At 38.9% G+C, this 19,932-nt stretch overlaps 1 long non-coding RNA gene across 1 annotated transcript in view; it reads right to left on the reverse strand.

The window, feature by feature from the left end:
* The window catches only part of LOC132369176 (uncharacterized), a 255,598-nt gene that overhangs the window by 37,201 nt on the left and 198,465 nt on the right, over positions 1-19,932 (reverse strand). Inside the window, exon 5 of the long non-coding RNA XR_009504287.1 lies at positions 2,393-2,509. This is a non-coding gene — a long non-coding RNA (uncharacterized LOC132369176). The remainder of the gene's footprint in view (positions 1-2,392; positions 2,510-19,932) is intronic.

Genomic DNA, 19,932 nt, shown 5'->3' on the forward strand with positions numbered 1-19,932 from the left:
CTTGTAGTTATGAAAGGGGAAACTTAGTGGGGAGGGATAAATCAGGAGCTTGGGATGAACATACACACACTATTATAAACAAGAATGATAACTAATGGAGACATACTGTATAGCACAGGGAACTCTACTCAGTATTCCGTGATAACCTACATGAGAAAAGAATCTAAAAAAGAATGAATACATGTATATGTATAACTGAATCACTTTGCTGTACACCTGAAACTAACACAACATTGTACATCAACTATACTCCAATAAAATTAAAATATTAAAAAAAGATAAACAAAGAAAAATTTCACTGATAAATCTTCTAACATTATGACTTTATTCACAAAAATAAAAGATACTAGTACCAAGGGGGGGAAAAAAAAGAAGAAAGCAGCCATGAGAAGAGTGTGTGTGTGTGTGTGTGTGTGTGTGTGTGTGTTTATATCTGTGCAACTACAGATAAGATAGAGGAGATGAGGGCTAGATGGGACAACGAGTACAAAGTGTTTAATGGGGACAGAGGATCCCATATTGACCTGTTTTTTTTAACAAAAATAAAAGGAACCAGATTCAGAGTAAAGTAAAAACTTGCCAATGGGAGCAAAGCAAGACTAATCTATAAATCACATTCCCTGAAGTTGATTTAAGTGGTGAACTGAAACGCATGCTAAGTGAGGAAGAAAATATAAAAACTGGGCATAAACACAGTTTGAAGTTATGATCAAATTAAAGTTACAACACATTTAACCCCATTGATACTTGACATTGTGTATCTGAAGAAGGGCCGTGCTACGGACTGAATTGTGTCCCCCACTTCAAGTTCCTATGTTGAAGTCCTAACTCACAATGCAATGATATATTTAGAAAAAGAACCTTTAGGGTGGTAATTAAGGTGAAATGAGGTCATAAGAGTGGGGTCCTAATCCAATAGGACTGGTAGCCTTACAGGAAGAGGACGGGAGAAAGATCTTTCTTCCCAACTGCATGCGCTGAGGAAAGGCCATGTGAGGACACAGCAAGAAGGTGGCCATCTGCAAGCCAGAGAGAGAGGCCTCACCAGAACCCAATCAGGCTGGCACTCTGACCCCAGACTTCTAGCCTCCAGAACTGTGAGAAAATGCATTTCCGTGTTCAAGCCACCCAGCCAAAGATATATTGTTATGGCAATCTAAGCAGACTACGACAGAGAGTGAGAAATTAAAATATGTTTAGAGGAACACTCACACACCCATTTTAAGAGCCTTATTGTGTGAAAAGGCTACAGTTATTTAATATCAAGTAGAATATGGAGCGAGAAAGAGAAATGAAGTCAGTGAGATAGATAAAAACAACCTAGCAATTAATGGAATAAATAACCAGGAACGAAGCCTCTTTTCCAGTGTTGGGACCAGCCTTGGGTTTACCAGGTACCCAAATGAAAGGAAATGATCGTGGGAGATCAGCCATCTCATGTGGAGGGCACAACTGAATGAGCTAAGGCAAATGTGCAGCACGGGGAGAGTACCCAGTGCCAGTTAGAAACATCTGAACTCTAACTTTGAAAAATTCAAAGACCTTTAGTATATTAATTCATCCATTCTCGCTATTCTTTCTCTTAGGTTTTAAAGAGAAAGAACAAGGCACAACCCCTTGTCCAAGGTTCATTCATTCAAGACTTCATGTTAGGGAATGGGAGTATTCAAGATTTAATGATGTGGAGATTCCTGCTCACAAAAATGCTCAGCTCTGTAGGAGAGATGTTCAGAAAATCTGAGCAATGCAAAGCTGGTTGTGCAAAAACATTGGATAAACAACTGTCATAAGACTGGGTGGATGGATGGATGGATGGATGGATGGATGGATGGATGGATGGGTGAATGGATGAGACAGTGATTGTTACAGACGTTCACAGAAGGGCTAGAGTCCTGATGCCAGCCTCTGGCTGTGTTCAATCTATTTGAGCACAGGCATTGATCATTCTCTGACAAACTGATAACATCCTGTATATGACTCCTCTACTATGAGCATCTAAGAAACAATGAACATCTTATTTGCTTTTGTTTTCCCAAAAACCTAGCCTTGTCACCATGAACCGGGACTCTGACAATTCCATTGACCTTGAGCTGTCTTGTACTCCCTGTCATTATTGGGGGTCTGTTTAATGAACTCATTCATTTATTCATTCAATAAATAGTTATTAAGTGCTTGCTACATGCTATGTATTGTTCTAAGTTCTGTGGCTACATTAGAAAGCAAATGTGCTTATGTTCTGCAAAAAAAAAAAAACAGAAAAAAAACCAAAAAATAAAACATAGTACATCAGAGAGTGATAAGTGCTATGGAGAAAAGTAAAGCAGGGAAGAGGGACAGAGCAAGCCAGAGGGGGGCGGTGAGATGTTTAAAAATGTGCTCAGGGAAGACTCACCAGGAAGATGACCTGTGAGCAAAGACCTGGAGGAGTTGGAGGAGTGGCCCACACAGCTCTCTGGGGTAAATGTGCTCCAGCCAGAGGGAAGAACGAAGCTCGGATGTCAGAGTGTGCCTGGAATGAAAAGGAAAACAGTAGATGGACCATTGCATCAGGACAAAGGAAGGGGAAGACAGAGGATATAATGTCAGAAACAAGAGGGGAAGGGAGAGTCCCATGGAGGGCCCTGTCGGCCCTGGTAAGGATTTTGGCTTTTTTTAAAACTTTTTAATTAAAATGGTACAAACAAACTTATTTACAAAACAGAAATAGTCACAGATGTGGAAAACAAATTTATGGTTACCAAGGGGGAAAGTGGAGGAGGCGAGGGATAAAATTGGGAGATTGGAACTGACATATACACACTACTATATATAAAATAGATAACTAATAAGTATATACTGTATAGCACAGGGAACTCTGTTCAATACTCTGTAATGACCTATATGGGAATAGAATCTAAAAAAGACTGGAGATATATATATATGTATAACTGATTCACTTTGCTGTACAGCAGAAACTAACACAGCATTGTACATCAACTATACTCCAATAAAAACTAATTTAAAAAATTTTTTATTATTGAGGTATAATTGACACGTAACACTGTATTAGTTTCAGGTGTATAACGTAATGATTCAATATTTGTATACACTGTGAAATGATCACCACAATAAGTCTAGTTACCATCCAGCACCACAGTAAGTTACAAATTTTTTTTTTCTTGTGATGAGTACTTTTTTTTTTTTTTTTTAGTGATGAGTACTTTTAAGATCTACTCTCTTAGCAACTTTTGAATATGCAATATAATATTAACTATAGTCACCATGCTATGTACTACATCCCCATGACTTATTTATAACTGGAAGTTTGTACCTCTTGATCCTCTTCACTCATTTCACCCACTCCCCCAACACCCCTCCCCTTTGGCAACCACCAACCTGTTCTCTATGTCAATGAGTTTTGTTTTGTTTTGTTTGTCCATTTGTTTTATTTTTTAGATTTCACATAGAGGTGAAATCATACAGTATTTGTCTTTCTCTGTATGACTTATTGCACTTAGTATGTTACCCTCAAGTTCCATCCATGTCGTTGCAAATGGCAAGGTTTCATTCTTTTTTATGGTTATATCCCATTGTATGTATATCTATATCTATCTATCATCTATCTATCTATCTATCTATATCACATCGTCCTTATCCATTCATCTGTTGATGGACATTTAGGTTGCATCCATATCTTGGTTACTGTAAATAATGCTGCAATGAACATAGGGGTGCATATAACTTTTCAAATTAGTGTTTTTATTTTCTTTGGATAAATACCCAGAAGTGGAACTGCTGATCATATGGTAGTCTTATTTTTATTTTTTTGAGAAGCCCTTCATAGAGTTTTCCATAGTGGCTGCACCAATTTACATTCTTATCAACAGTGCCCTGCGTTTCCTTTTTTCCACATCCTTGCCAATACTTGTTATTTCTTGTCTTTTTGATAATGTCCATTCTAACAGGTGTGAGGTGATATCTCATTATGGGTTTGATTTGCATTTCTCTGATGATTAGTAAGAGAAGGTGGTGACTCCGCCAGGTGTTAGCGGCAGAGGTGGCGAGAACCTTAGATTTTAAATATCTTTGGGAAGTAGAGCCGATAGGATTTGCTGGTAGTTCGGATGCGGGGTTTTAATGAGGAGACTTCCATTATGTTCCCAAGCACCCCTGGTATAAATAGTGGCTTGCTACATGGCATCTTCTGCTGAGGGCCCTCCATTAACTGATTGGTTGGCCCAGTTTGAACTGGAATCCTTCCAGTACCACAAGTCCCTTTCCCACTCCCACAATCATAATTGTGATTAGGATTGATGGTCTCCCCATCCCTACAGCCTCCACTGACCTGTCACCCTTTTTGCCGAGCCCAGCCCAGGGTCCATCCTATAACTCTCCATTTCCTACCTCTCCTTGCCTGCATTTAGGTTCCCATAAGAATGGAAAATATGGGTCTGAAGGAAGAAAAGGCTCTATCTAGATGAAAATGGGTCCAAGTGGGGAGAGCAATTCCAAGCCAGGATAACCGTTAAGGGAAAGCATTGGACCATGTACTGTAGCCCTGAGACGATCAGAACAGCAAGACCAGACATTGAAAATCAGCACCTTTCTAGTTTTCTACCCACCATCTGTTTCCAGATTTCAAGGCATTTGGGGTCAAGATGAGATGTATGCAGTTGCCATCTGAGAGCAAGAATAGATAAAATATCTAAAGAGAGTGGCTCTTGCAAACTGTTAGTCTTACTTATGATTGTTTAAGCACCAAAGAAAAGAAAAAGGGACAAAAGAGAGAAAGGAAGAAAGAACAAAACAACAAAAAAAGAAAGATTGGTTCTTTCCCATTAGCTATTTTATAGAAACCAGCAATGGGTTATAACCACATGCTACACTATTTACCTAACTTTCAAAAAGAATCCAAGCCATCAACCCCCTGTATACTATCTTATGATTTAAATCAGGACTTTTTTTATGGCAGCAATTAAGAACTCCTCTCAGAGAATGAGGCTGAGCCTGCGAAGTCTAACCAAATCATTTTTTTGGTATTAAAACATACACTGCATAAATACTTTGGAACACAATTGATGCAATATATCCTGACTGCTTTTCAAATTCCTGATCAGGATTTCCAGACATTCAGAAATGCCAGGGGTGAGGATGGGGGGCTGGGGGGGCTATGTGCACGTGTTGTCGTTTTAAAGGATCCAATGCTATAATTCTCTCATGTGGAAATTTTCCACTGACTTCAGATTTGCTAGTATGAACCACCAGATCCTCAAAGATTGTGCTAGGGCAATTTGGAGGCATACTTCCAACCTCCTGGTGGAATAAATTATAATATGCAATGAAGTAGTTATTTTCTAGGGCTTGTTGTGTTTTTATTCCTCCCACAAACAAAATGCAAACCATCACAAATTAAATAGATTCCTCAAGGTCTGAAGGGGGCTACTCAGGCTGTTTTTTGTACACTCAGTGGCATGTCGCAACAGATGTTAAAGGGCCAGCCCCAAAAGGAGACTGTTTTAGAGATAAGATGTGAAATGGAAGCGGGGGACTTGAAGGCTTTCCCCTCAAGAGATTTTGATGATGAAGTGACATGGTGCGTGAGCATTAATCTCAGCCCCTTCCTAACCTTTTGTGTGTCTCCCTCTGAGGTCTTTCAGTTCCTAGAGTAGCAGCTTCAACAGAATGCTAGCTCCCTAGAACCTACCCACTTTTCCCCCCACCTTAATCATTGAAAGAATATTTTCAAACAGCTATTATGATGATGGACTCTTCCACCAGATGCTACGCTTCACCTATGTCCCTGAGGAGTACCTCTTACCTGTTTTTCCTACAGAGGCTGAAGTGGCTAGATTCACTGTCAAGTAGAGGAGGTGGCACTGCTCCTGATACGTTGAATCTGTGGAACTGAGACTTGGAACTCAGAACTCTGAAACTGCATCTGGATAGCACCTCTACACACGGCTCACTTAGGCCCTCACAGCTGTGGGCACGGGGCCCATGAAAGTCATAATGTCTGCACGTGCCTGCCAGCTCTAGCCTGCATTTATGAACAAAAGATGTCACCCCTGATGACCAGCCTTCCTTTCATACTGTATACTGTACATAATTTGGAGGTCATAGGACTGGAGTGGCCCAGGGACACCTGAAATAGCTCTGGGCAAGTCCCTCCCTCATTCACGTCTGCCACCATCTGTCCAGCTCTGGTCCCGACCCTCTCTTTACACTGCTTATCAGAAACACAGGATGGCGGTTGGGTTTGGGGGTGTCCATCCACCCACACACCATTTGTAGGATCTGCCCCTGCCTAAGGCCACTGCCTCAGGGCCTGTTCTAATGTCTATGCTTGTGCCTAATGAGAATATGCATAAGAGATAGCTTATTCAAAACCTAAAGTCTAGTTAGTGTGGCAACAGGAAGTAATAGGCTCCGTATTCTTTTACCTACCTCTGGCTAGAAATGATAACTGAAGCCAGAAGTTACAAGCTTCAGTGAGCAGATTAATGAGAAAACTTGAAAGCTTGGGAGGCAGTCAACACAGGTAGTTTGAGTAGACGAATCTTTCAGTTAGAAATTACATCTTGATAAATGGTTAAGAAAATTATTATTGAATATTTACATACCAGTTACCATAATTTAAGCTGCATCAATCCATTGTCTGTACTTATCTTAAAGTTTCTGCCTAAGCCTATTTCTTACTGCAAAGAGATTTCTTGTGATATTAAAAAGTTTGTTTTAATAGTTCTAAGAACTGTTATGGCTTTGAAACTATAAATGTTCACTATGGGAAACTACGTATGTTGTGGTTTGTAGTAGAAAACAGTGTGTGTTTACTTTTCTAATCTATGTTGGTCGTTGGAGGTTGATATAAACCACCAGTCTTGTTCACTGCTCTCGATCTAATGTACTCAACCACTGTAAAAGGGCTATGCTATATCTCTTAACATTAAAACATAGCTAAAGTCATTTCTGCTCATAAAGATTTATCTTACAATTATAATTAAGGTGTTGATAACAGCATATCTTTTAAACACAATCAGAACAAGATATGGCACATTAGTAACAAGATTCTAGGGATTCTACTGTTTTCATTTCAGAAAAACTCTGTCTTCTACATTTAGTTTTAAAATAAACAATAGGTAAGTTGAAAAATGAAAAGACAGTCACTCCAACAGTAATTTTCATGACAACCTGATTAAGATGAGAATACAGGCGGGTGGGATTGTGCAGAAAAATACCTAACACAGAGGGTAGCCTATGCGAGGGGACTGATAAATGCAGACTGAATCTGACGTGCAACAACCAAAGTTCCTTTATACTAAAGTTAGTCTATTGCTAGAGACAGAGGTTACCAACCACATCCTCTGGAATGTTATCTAACCCCACCCCAGGCCTAAAATTTCCTTTTTATCCTCAAGAGGAAGCTATGGAAAGGAGGACTACCATGTGAGGTGTCCCAAGAAGAGGAGAGGTGCGCTGTTTCTTCTCCAACTCACATCACCTCTCTTTGTTCCTACAGGAGCCTTTCCCAGGTCCCATTGCCAGGAGCCTGGTTTACGATGTTTGTGCTGCCCTTGTGAGTACGTTCCTCTTCTTGAATCACACACTTGAGATCATCAGTCCACAGGCATTCCCTACCTCCCGAAATTTTCATACCTGTCTTGTAGAGCCACAGATGTGCTGCCCAGCTTCTCCTTCAAGGGAGGATTTGATGGGATAGCTGGCAGCAGTCGTGTGCCAGCTGTCAGCTGTTTTGGGGTCTGCCTCAGCTGCATAGACCCTCCTACCCGAGGTCACGCTCTTTCCTGACAGCCCACAACCCTTGCCTGAGACAGCTGCCCACTTGAGCACGACTCCAATGGGCACTATTCACTCCAACACTCCTGGTGAAATTGGTCCAGGCCTTTTGGGCCTGCATCACAGTTGGGCTTCTTCCTCTGCCCAATCTGCTCCCGGTTCCTCCCCTCTACAGGTGTTGAACCCAGTGAGCATATTGTTCTGGAAACTCCAGCTCAGTATCTGTTTCTGGAGAGTCCAACCTGGGGTGGCTGTTACGTATTTCAATCTCGTCATGAGATTACTGCCAAATGATCAACCTGACAAATTCAGGTGAAGGCAGAGGAAAGTCTGGAAGCTCATTAGCCTACATCAGTGGTCCTAAATATTTTAGCCTTTAGAAATAGAGCCCTTTCTTCAAATTATGAAACCATAAAGCAGAATCAAGTGGGGCGTCTCAGTTGAAACTTCTGTGGCAGGCCACAGAATCCTAGAGAGATGAAAATCAATGGACCGAATAAATCAGTGGTTCCCAACCCACATCAGGCATCAGAATCCATTGGGGACATTTAAAAAATACAAATATCTGGCCCTTACCCCTGAGATTCAGTTTCAATGCTGTAAAAGTCCTTTGGGTGAATCTAATAGACAGCTTGGGCTGAGAACTCATGAACTCTAAGGTATTTTTACCCTCTGCAGGTCTCTCATTCAGAACACAAGATGGCCCTTTCTCCAGTATAAACATTTAATACAAGGCCTCTACCATCCAAGCCTAAAGAGCCAATCTAGCCTTTACATTAATAGAGGGATTTATTTTTAATTACTTATTAATATCACTGGCTACATTCTCCTCCAAAAATCAAACAAAAGAAATGACAGATGAGCTAATGTCCCTTCTGACCTCCCTACACCCTAGCATAAAAGGGCTTCTCCTAATACTCCTGGATCCCATTTTTCCTCTGCTGCCATATGTCCTAGAACTCCTAGGACCCACAGGCCCCAAAGCTCCCCAAAAGAGAAGAGGCTGTCTAACTGTGGGGAGATCCCTCGCTGGCCTTACTTGCCTTCCCAGGGGCCAAATCCACAGGAAGCTTCAGTAGGACTCCTGGCTTTGTTGTTATCCAAAACCCGATTTAAAGAGTCAAATTGCATTTGTTCCCATTTACCCTCCTGAAGCTGGAGACAGATGCAGAGAGAATCCTTCTCAATTGGCTGTCCTGACTTTCACCTTTTTTATAGGAAATTTTCATTTTCTATAGTTCTCAAATATATATACGCTGGCCTTATGTTTATTCTCCCAAACTACCTAAAAATTGGTACGATTGAATTTCCTCTAGTTGTTTGTAAAAGAGCACCCATTTTTTTTTTAGAATTTGGTTGCTTCTCTTTATAGATGCCTTTTTGAATACTTGATCTTCAATGTTTTTTTCTGTTTTTTGTTTTTTGTTTTTTGGTTAAAGTTGAAAGCAAGTGTTAAAGTAGTTTGTACAATGCCTGAGATTATTCATGATCAACTGGTACTCAAGGATCCTTCAATTTTTGGTTAACTTATAATTTCCGCTCCATTTAGTGCTAGGAAAATAGGAGTTTCCTGATCACCCCTTTTGCTAAGAGTCCCTCTCTTAGGAAACCTGGATATACCCAATGATCTCATCTCCAATTTGATCACAAAACTGATGCGAGCAGAATTGTGAGAATAGAGTCCAGTAAAATCGTTTTGATTCTAAAGAACCAACCTATGCTGAACATCTAATACCCTCCCTGGATATATATATATGCACTTATGTATATGTTCATAAAGAATATAAGGTATTATTTTGTGGGTACTATATAAAAGTGCTAAATATATATATACACACACACATATATTTCAGTAATTTGTACTCAACAATATATAAATATCTGATTCATTTTAAAAATAAATATTTATTGAAAATAATATACACTAAGAGAAAGGCACAAATCATTAGTGTATAGCTCAAAGAATTTTCGCAAGGTGAACATTCCCCCAGTAACCAGCACCAAAATCAAGAAACAGAATATTACTATCACCAAAGAATCCTGCCTACGTTCTCTCCCTGTTTCTAGCCCCCAGTCGCTAACCTAACTTGTATCATCTTATATTAGTTTTGCCTGTTTGTGTACTTTATGTCAATGGAATTACAGAGAGTGTGTTCTTTTGTGTCTACTTTCTTTCAATATTATCCTTGTAAGGTCTATCTATGTTTTGTATGGTAGCAAGAGTTTGTTCATTTTCATTGATTGAATATAACAGAAATCATTTACTCATTCTACCACTGACGGACATTTGTTTGGGGGGGGGAGTGCTATTATGAATACATTTGCCACCCACTCTCTTATACATATGTATGTATGTATATGTATTTTGGCATGTGTACGTAAGCATTTCTGTTGAGTATATGTCTAGGAATGAAATTGCTAAATGATAAAATATACATATATTCAGCTTGGTAGATACTGCCAAACACATTTTAAAAATGATTGCACCAATGTATATTCAGAAGAATATGAGAGTTCCAGTTGTTCCACATCCTCATCAACATTTGGTATTTTTTTGTCAGTCTTGTTATTTTCATTCTAATCATCCTGGCAGATAAGTAGTGGTATCTCATTATGGTTTTAATATACCTTTTCCCTGAATATTAATAAGGGTGAGCACTTTTTAATAGTTTATTGGACATTTGGATATCCACTTTTATGAAGATTTCATTCAAGTCTTTTGCCTATTTTAAAGCTTCAGTTAATTAAGACAATGTGTATTGGCATAAGGATAGACAAATAGATCAATAGAAAAGAATAGAAATTCCACACATATACAATCACTTGATTTGAAATAAAGCTGGAAGTGATAAAAAGTGGGGAAAAAATGTTTCTACAGTAAATCATGTTGGGTCAAAAGGATATTCATATGGAAAAATATACATTTTAACCCGTACCTCACATCATAATCAAAAATAAATTCTAGATAGACTGTAGATTTCACTGTGAAAAGTAAAACAATACATTTTTTTAAGAAAATAAAGAATAATATCTTAAGGACCATGCCGAGTGAAAAGATTTCATAAACAGGATATAAAAAGCTCTAAGTATAAAGTGATAAATTATAGTACTTTAAATTTCTGTTTATCAAAAGGCACCATTAAGAGAGTGAAGAGGCAAGCCACAAAAGATACTTACAAGAAATATACTGGGTCAGCTAAAAAGTTTGTTCGGGTTTTTCCATAACATCTTGCAGAAAACCCAAACAAACGAATTTTTTGCCAACCCAGTATTTAACAAAAGACTCATATCCAGAACAGATTCTGTTAACTGTTGCATATTATTCCATAGTATGTATGTCATAGTTTATACTTATCCCCTAGTTATGATCATTTACTCTGTTACTAATAGTTCACTATTTTAAAACAGTGTGGTAATTAATACACTGGTACATCTTTGAGTGTTTCCCTAATGAATTACCCAGAAGTGGATTGCCGAGTCATGGGATAAAGCAGGGTTTCAAGCCACAAAGGCCAATGGAAAGATATTTTTTCCCAGACGGGTTTTCTCCCATCTTGCAAATCTCACTCTGAAACTAACTGTCTGCACTCTCTTGGCCGGGGCCCTGCCCAATTTCTTCTCCTTGAGGAGAAGACAAGAATTCTGATGAGGGGGGATAAAAGGACATAAGAAAATGTTTAGACAAGAGAGCTTTCCAATATTCTCTCAAAGATCTTCTTCTTGGCTTCTCAGCGTTCTGAAAGAAATTATATTTATGATGTAGGTATTGACTTGAGCAGTATATCTTGTATGTCGATGATTGGTAAGTATCCTGAGGTCTTTTGAAATAAGGAACTTATCAAATACAAACTTCAATTAAATGATAAGTTTTTTTCGTTCCTAAGGAGGGATTGGACATCTCTGTATTTTCAGCATTATTTACTGAAAGTATTTTTCAAATACATATTAATCTACTTTCCTGCTTTGGTAAGTACAATATCCTGACTATAGTTGATTATTTCTTTACAGGTATAAAATCTTAAGATGCTCATGGTCATAATTTGAACATTAATCTCATCATACATGGCATTGATACAGAAAGTGTCCCTGGCACATTTTGCCCTAGAGTAGACTATAAACTTCTTAAAGGCAAGGACTACATTCAAATTCTGATTCTGTCAGGTACAAGGTTTGTGTTCTTGAGTGGGAGTATCTGATCCCCGGCGTTCCCATCTGCAAGCCGGAAGAGACTGCCTAACACACAGGTAAGTTGTTGGAAGAAAATAAGTTCCTAGTATATAGTGGCATGGCACATAGTAGGACTCAGTGAATGTTCCTTTCACTTTTCTGAAATAATTTTTTCCCAAATTAAATTTAAATGAGTGTAGGAGATGAGAATGAATATTTTCTAATACTAACGCATAGAGGAAAAGAAATAAGCCTAATATAATTTTTTGCCTTGTGAATTCCACCTCATTTAAAAGTGAGGTGGTACAGAGAATTCCAGCATACTAAGATTTCTAATTATTTGGTTCCCATTAGTAATCAGGCAAACCTTCAGGCAGGCAACTTGGCAAAATGTGTCACATTTCCTTTGCCCCAGCAATCTCACTCTACTAGGTTAACCTAAGGAAGTAATTGAGCATGAACAAAGAATGAAGGAACAAGGATATTCACTGTAAGACTGTCTATAATATTAAAACATCAAGAACAACCTAAATCCTCATCAATAAGAGATTGGTAAAACACATTTTAGATCATCCATACAGCAAAATATTATGAAATCTTTAGAAATAACAATATAGTTTCATATTTATAGATGTATAGGATGCCCACAAAATCTTGTTGAGTGAAAAAAGCAAATTACAAAATAGTGTATATTAAACACTTTATTCCATTTTTGTCAAAAAGTGTGTATCTGTATGTATGCATAGAAAAAAAGTCTTGAAAAATACACACCAACATGCTTATATGTTTATCTACACGTGGTAGGATTATGAATGATTTTCTTTCTTCTTAATACCTTTGTGTTTTACTGTATTCTTTTACAATAAGTATGCATTATTTCTATAATCAAAAAATACTAAGGCTACTTTTATTTTGAAAATTTTTAAAATTTAGTTGCAAAAAAATGCCAACTGATAATTCTGTACTAAAAAAATTATAAAAACCCATCTCTCTATGGATCTTATTCATCCTCAAACAGAAGGGAGAAGTTTCATTATTGTTGTATGTAGCAGGGTTTCTCAACTTTGGCACTATTGACATTTTGGGCTGGATAATTCTTTGTCGTGGGACATTATCCGGTGCTTTGTAAGATGTTTAGCAGCATCACTGACCTCTATTCACTAAATGCTAGTAACATACATCACTCCATCCCCACCAAGTTATCCAAAAATGTCTCCAGATACTGCCAGATGTCACCTAGGGGCTAAATTGCCCTGGTTGAAAATCAGTGCTCTAAGGAAGCTGGAGACCTGGTTTAAAGCCCATGTTTGTTACTTACTAGTTGGGTGATTCAACTTCTCTGGGCTTCCATTTCCTCATGACTATGTCATCTTTAAGATATCTTTGATCCTGAAACCTATAGTTTTATGGGTTTGCAGAAAATCAATGGATCCAAAGGGAAAGTGGTTGGTCCAGAGTTACGCAAAAAGCCAAAAGTACAGGCAGAAATGTAGCTAGGTCTCCCGACTAAAATCATGCACTTATCCATTCATTTGTGTGACAAATATTTACTGAGTGCCTACTATACCCCAGGCACTGTTATAGGCACTGGGAAACAGTAATAAACAAGAAAATGAGATCCTTGCTTTCACGGAGCTTACCTTCTATTGAGAAAAGCAAACAGTAATCATGTAGGGTAATAAAAAGGAGCATTTTAGATAAGTGGCATTAAATAGGTAACAGGGTAATGGATGGCCACTGGAATAGTGTTAAGGAAAGCAAGCAACATTAGATAAGGTGGCCTGGGAAGACCCCCAGAGGAGCTGATACTTGAACTAAGATCTGAAAGATAATAAGGACAGAGCCAAGCAAAATTCAGTGGAAAGAATGTCCTAGTCAGAGGGAATCAAAGTGCAAAAGCAGTGAGATGGAGAAGAGCCTGGAACTGTGTTAATGATATTTAATAGCAATTCGTACATGACAGAAGATTACAAAGGAAACAATGTCAACTTATATTATTACTAACATGGGGAAAAGGTAAGTGGAAAAGTAATCTCTAATTTTTCCCTGGTATCAATGGAATGATTATAGTAGAAATTAAATCCAGAAAAAGCGTTCACATCATGCCCTTCCTCAATAATGCAATTGAAAAATTGTGTCTGGGGAAATTCTGGAAACAAATGTTCCCTAAAGTTCACCAATGCCATCCTATCACCATTTAGTACTAGGAGGGGGGTGCCAAAAAGTGTCTACTGAATCGCTAAAGCAATAAATTGAGGGGATAATCTTTTTGGTGGTTGGTATGCTCAGGGGGAACGGGTCCAGCAGATTAAATGATAACTAGATTTAGTTGACAATTTGCTTTGAGTAAAATGTCGGGCTTGTAAATAATTTAAAAATAGCCTGTCATTCAATTGAAGCGTGTCCTTTAAGAAATTTTAATCGATGCAAAACACATTTCTCAAACACAAGCCTCTAACTCCTGTGAAACCAGCTATCGGTCTAAACAAAAAGCTGTAACACACGGTCAGGAGAGTGTGTGCAATGGTTATGAAGGAGAGTGAATTGAGCTACAACCCCAGAATCCAATATATGACAATATCCTGCAACTGAGGAATTAGTTATTTCGACAATATGTAATGTGGAAACACACCACTTGTTCAGCTCTTTTTGCTCAAGGGCACAGAGAAGCTGAGGTTTCAATCCATTCATCAGAAACAATCAACATGCACATAAACTCTGCATTTTGGCTGCACATGGGTTGTCTATTTGTTGTATTTGCCAAAAGCTCAGCATTACAGAGAAAGAAAGAGGGAAGGAAAGGTGGAGGGAGAGAGAAAACATAATAACTCTGAAATTAGGGTATATGGTCACCTTGAGAAGACAAACTCAAGGACAAAGAGGTGTAGCACAGGATTTGGGGGTGGGGGAATCTCTCCTGACTCTCACGCTGTCAGTAAGCTAAGCTCAACTCCTTTCTACCTGGTCATCCATGTTGAAATGGGGAAAAATAGAGATCATTCCAAATGCGAGTGGAGCAGAGAGCCCCCTTTTCCAGGCCAGCTGCTTTCCCTGGGGACAGCAGGAAGCAAAGGCCCAGGCCGCTCCCCCTTTGTGCTCCTCCCCAGCGCCGCCCAAACCCGCACTGCTGGGTCACACGGCCTGGTGGCCTTCTCTGACTCAGCTGTTCTTTTCCCGTAGAACTTTTTATCAAAGGAAACCAATCATTGTTCAACCCACAGTGCCAAGGAGATGCAGCAGCAAAACCTCAAGGACAGTAAAAAGTTCTGTTTCTTTCGACTGAAACTCCTGGAGAAGATTTTTTTTTTTTTTTTTCCCTGCTTAGATCTGGAGGTCTTTGCTTTCTTCTTCTTTTTCTTTTTCTTTTTTCTTTTTTTTCCCCCAAATATTGAAATAGATTATGAAGACATCATCCCAGCACGGTAGCTCCAGTTTAGGAAATAAACCAGCACAAGGACACCTCTAAGTGTTTAACTGAAGTTGGCTTGATGTTTGTTTTTAATGAATTGATTACCATTGATTATCAAAACATATATGTATTGATTTTACCCCTTAAATCGTAGATACTAAATAATCTGCAAAGCTGTTAATTCTGGATAGATTTAAAGATAATAGATAATAATGCATTATTCATAAATGTTGTACAGCAGGATATCCATTATACAACTGTTAATCTCCAGCAGTATCATTTTCATATTCATCTGTTATGATTTTATTTAAACCAGATTGTCAAAATTTTTTGAAGTGTTGATTTTTAAAATCTGCCCTTATAAAAAACATCAGTTCCTCCGCTCAGTCTAATGCAGCCATGGAGACTGCACGAGGTTACAGCTTCCTCCCCTCCACGCCTGGCCCAATTTACACATAGCCACACTCACAAAGACATGTGTACATGCTGCTGAGCTGTGCCATTGACGCTGAATGGTTTCCAGCCTGTCTTTGTCCCAAGGTCAGCCAGAATTAAGCCCCACTTTTTGTCTTCATGTAGGACGTTTTCTTCATTGGTAAGCTTATTTAAATTCCTTTGCAGATATTGAACCAAATCTGCTCAGGCTGTAGCCTCCTGGGGCCTTTCACTCAGGGCTAAGTATAAATAAATACTCATATAGGACAGCCTTTGATGAAACATTAAAGATGTCTCTGGTTATATGGTTTCTAGATTCTCTATTTTCTCTATGAAAAATCCATGGTGGTAGAGAGAACCTTAGCCACAGGAAGGGAATAGATTTCTAAATTGCTGCCTATGGACCCCCTGGGACTTAATGGCACAGGGCAAAGAAGCAGCTGATCTTGGCAAAGGAAGCAAGTTAAATAAAATTAGCCACTAAATCATCTCCCCTTAAAATACCAGCTGTCAACTCCCTCCAACATTTATGAATTTGGGGGCATGTTACTGTCATATTGTGTCTCACCCAGGACAAGTAGCATTGCTCCTTTCACTTGGGAAAGCGTCCCTAGTTCGCCACACAGAAGAGGCTAAAGCAAAGGGTTTGACTTTTTTCTTTCACCCCCCTTTCCCTGTCATATGTACAAGAAAGAACCCAGTCCAGGCCGACCAATATTTATTGCTCTAATGATTGGAATTGTTGCTTGTTTTTAAAATACGCTCCCAGTCATCCCTTCAAAGACTGGGACTGCTGGTTCCTACAGCAGATTATGCACACGCCTTTTGGAAACTACCATCTGCTCAAAAAAGTGAATATGCTGATGGAGATGGAGGATGGATCTGGATGAGCAGGAATAAGACAGAGGTGGGAATCTTGCAAATCTGCGGGGGGTACTGTAGCCCTCTCCCATAGCTCACCAATGGGATCAGACCTCTGCAACTTCTGGAGAGAGTCTGGTGGCACTTGGCAAGGACGCTGAAATTTCGAGGTAGAGCTCTCCATCCAGGTGAAAACGGGAGACCTGCAATAACAGCTAAAAAGCTAACCGTAGCCAGACACTGCACTAATTGCTTTATAAGTATTATCTCACTGAATGTTCAGAACAACTGTCAGCATGGATAATATTACAGCTGCATTTTAAAAACGAGCAAACTGAATAGTTAAGCAGTTGGCCACACTCCGGTCCTGGGAAGAAGCACCATATAGCCTTGTAAGCAGTATGAGGCACCCTCCCTCCACTCGACATGAGGGCGACCAGCAAACCACAGTCACCTCCTGGCCTCAATCATTCCTCCCCAATCTGAAAGCATGTGCTTCCAGCTGCATAGAGATACTTCCAGGCTTGTGCGAGTCCTTGAATCATTGCTAGGCAGGTCCTCTAGGGAGAATCAGCTGGAATCACATGGAAATCACAAGGCTCACAAGGGAATCTTAGGAGAAAACACTGTGATGAATCTTACAAAGTCCTTCTCCTTACACCTTCACACAGCTTTTTGAAACCAGAGGGAAGAACTTGAACGAGATCAAACACAGACTAGCTATTTTACTCTTAATTTCTACCTAACTACATCTTTTGGCTGGAGCCCAGGTGAAATTCCTATTACACTTTATAGGAACAAAACCATGAAGCTTTTCCCTTATGTTTTTGTTGCTTCTAAAAAATAAAAAGAAATCTTACAAAGCAGAGTCCATAACAGGCACTTAAAGACCATATGTTGGCTCATTAAAATAGTAAATTTTTTGTTATTGTTTATTTAAAAATACATGAAGCTTTTCCACTGTGCCTGGATAAGAACTCTGTATAATCCATAGAACACCACGATCCTTACCATTCCAAAAACATGCAAAATATCAGAATACCAACAGGCTAAATCCATACTCCACAAACTAATTAAAGGACCTGAAGGGAGTGAGCCAGAGGAGCTGGTACAATTCAGGCTGGAAAAAAAAATCTACATTTTTACTCAAGTATAATAAAAATTATAATGCTTTGCTCCTTTTACTCTTATAAAGAGCTTTCCAATGATATTATTTTGCTTGAGCTTCACAAGGCAACAAAGGGAGTTGTGGTCATCCACATTTCCAGATTTAGGCCGGCTAAGTGACTGTCCAAGGTCATAGTCAGAAGTGGAGGGAACTCAGGCTGTATATGGCCAATTATTTGACTAATCCAAGAACACGGAAGTCATCGGGATTTTTCTGCTTGAATTTTTATCACAAGAGCTGGTCACTGACACAAATGAAAATACACACTCCTAAGTGGCCTTTGCCCTCGACTCCATCTGGGCCCAGATGGAAGTTATGTGCACATATGCCTGCACTCCTCCGGCCACATCTCCAGTTACTCCATAGGAGGTGAAGATAGATAGGGGAGGACAGGCTGGTGAGAGAGCCTCAAGAAGGGCTCCTTGAAGAAAAGTGGGGAAGAGCACTGGTAAAGCAGGGAGATTTCCCTCCACCTTCCCCTCCTGGAGTGGAGGAGTCGGTCTCTCCTCTAATGGTGCTTCTTTCCTCACTAAATTACCATGCTAGGCACGTGAAGACACCACCGAAGCGTTTTCCATAAATTCGAGTTTAAAGGGGATAATACTTTCTGTTAAATCATTAAATCATTCTTTACAAGACATCTTTACAATTTCAAGCCATTTTCCCAACTGGAGCTGCATAGTAAATTAATTATTGTGTTAGTAATTCATTGGTGACTCTTGTAAATATGTTTTACTCAAGACAAATACACACAACTATTCTCCAAATATTTGTTCACATATTTGAATCCATTAAAAAGTGCTTGTAATTTTAGAGGGAAAGTATTCTTGGTAATTTTGTTGCTTGCCTCATTTTATACTGGGAAGAGCCATGTTCATCTTCCAGTTGGCATATAGGATAATTTATCACAGCTACTTATTGGTACTGGCTAACATAATTGAGGATTTTTCACAAGTCAAGCAGGGTTGAGGAAGGGTAGTCATTAATCTAGTAAAAACCACCTTAATAATTTGGTTCATACATATACTAAAAAGAAAGATGAACCATTTTTTCATCCCTAATGGCTGAAAATATGAAAAGTAAAAATCTCATGTTAGGTAAACTTACAACAAAAGCCACACACTTTATAACTAGTCATGCTCTTTCCAAAAAACATTTCACTTCACGTTTGTAAACAAATGCTTAAGTTTTATAAAATGAATAATGTGTAATAAAGAGAATATACTTCAGCAAGATGACCCAACTAAGATGGGCAAGAAGTATAATCTGGGTAAAAATGCTCTCTGTATCAGTCATGTAAAAGTTTGCTGTGCTCAAATTCTATATAAATAACTTGAATTGGTTTTATATGCAATTTAAGCTTTTTCTAAATACACATACTTAATGCATAGCTGAAAATCACAAAGCATCAAAATATCCATGTAGAAGGAACAGACTTTTGTAAGAAGTATATTTACATGTCTTACATCTGCAGAAACCACTTTCTCCAAACACAAACTTGGCATAACTGATTTGATAAGTTCAAGTATACTCATGAAACAATGGGTGTATCTGAAATCTGAGTATTTGAAATCAGGCCCAAGCCCCAGAACCTATGCTCTCTGGCTGCTATATCTCTGCAGAGAATGAGGTCACACATGCGCACAGACATTTATGTGACACCCCAGGTACACTGTCTGTGCACAGGCAGAGGCACATCAACAGACAGCTAAAATCCAATGTTAAAATCACCCAAATGTCCATGAACAGAGAAACAGACAAATTGTGCTATATACATACCATGGAATACTAAGCAGAAATTACAGTGCGTGAGCTATTACTATTTTTTCAACATGAATGAATGTCATACCCATAATGCTGGGCAAAAGCAGCCAGACATGCAAAGAACAGTGTATTGTTTCATTTCTGTATGGTTTTTTAAAAAGCAAAACTAATCTATGGTGTTGGAGGTCAAGGATAGTGGCAACCCTTGGGAGAGGAGGGCAGTGAGAGGAAGGGGCAATGAGGAGTCTTCTGGAGTCCTGATAATCTTCTATTTATTCATCTGTAGGCTGCTTACACAGTCAGAAAAGCTTACTTAAAAAGTAAAAATAAGAAGACAGCTAAGAAAGTGCCCCTC

This window comes from Balaenoptera ricei, chromosome 7, assembly GCF_028023285.1.
Source record: "Balaenoptera ricei isolate mBalRic1 chromosome 7, mBalRic1.hap2, whole genome shotgun sequence".
Lineage (NCBI taxonomy): Eukaryota > Metazoa > Chordata > Mammalia > Artiodactyla > Balaenopteridae > Balaenoptera > Balaenoptera ricei.